At 39.5% G+C, this 1062-nt stretch overlaps 1 pseudogene; it reads left to right on the top strand.

The window, feature by feature from the left end:
* Positions 1-279: 279 nt before the first annotated feature.
* Positions 280-1056, top strand: LOC110428945 (putative carboxylesterase 18 pseudogene; annotated as a pseudogene).
* Positions 1057-1062: the final 6 nt, after the last annotated feature.

The raw sequence follows: 1062 nt of genomic DNA, 5'->3' as shown, positions 1-1062 counted from the left end.
TAGGTAATGGGTACACTAATATCACTACTCAAATCTATTTCTCAAAAAAAAAAAAAACCAGATAGCACTGCTCAAATCTAACCTAAATTCATGAATAGTAATAATTTTACTATCTTGATTATGTATAAGAAAGTTATTCGCGTGTCTAAATAAGTGATGTTTTTAAGTCAATGGTGTCTATTTAATGAAATTAAATGCTTTTTTTTTAAAAAAAGTACCCTGAATTTATTTACCCATTTATATTCCTAGACATGCCAGCTAACTAGTGTATACATATATGGTTTAGAAGAACTTTGCTAAGTTGTTCTTGTCCTTTAAAAAAAATTATTGTGTACACAATATTGGCCCTGTCATCGACAAAGAAAATATCTAATCGCAATTGCCGGTGGCTTCATGCTTTGTTCATTCCTTTTAAATTCCTCCTACCTTTCGCATCTTGTTGACATTGTAATAACACTTTGAAACCCTTTCATTTTCTGGTGTAGCAAACTCGAAATGTTGATCCTTCCATTAAAAATCAGACTTATGCTTGCTGCTATATGTTTCCCTGCAGATGCATTCTGCAGCTCTGACGCTACAGCCATCAACCGATTTTTTACGAAATTTTTCGACCCCAAAGCCTCTCCTTCAACTTCAAAAAAACCTGATAATGGCATCGTCTCTTCTGACATCATGGTTGATAGCACCCGCAAACTTTGGTTCCGCCTATACACCAACACCGCCGCTGCTGATGGTTCCACCACCCCCGTCATAGTCTACTTCCATGGCGGGGGTTTTACGTTGATGGCGGCCAATTCAATGATGTACGATGACTTATGCAAGCGACTTGCGCGTGAAGTTCCTGCTATTGTCGTCTCCGTGAACTACCGGCTCTCGCCTGAACATCGATACCCGTCGCAGTATGAAGATGGTTTTGACGTTTTGAAGTTCATTGATAACCCAAAGTTTGAAGGGTTTCTAGCTTCTTCTGCCAATATCAAGAAGCAATTCTTTGTTGCTGGAGACAGTGCGGGTGGCAACCTGGCGCATCATGTGGCCCTCAAGGCTTGCGAGCATGAATTT

This window comes from Theobroma umbraticum, unplaced genomic scaffold (genome assembly GCF_002168275.2).
Source record: "Theobroma umbraticum cultivar Fairchild unplaced genomic scaffold, ASM216827v3 scaffold_5222.0, whole genome shotgun sequence".
NCBI lineage: Eukaryota > Viridiplantae > Streptophyta > Magnoliopsida > Malvales > Malvaceae > Theobroma > Theobroma umbraticum.
Note: the sequence above shows the minus strand (reverse complement) of the source record. Positions and strands in the feature narration are given on the sequence as shown.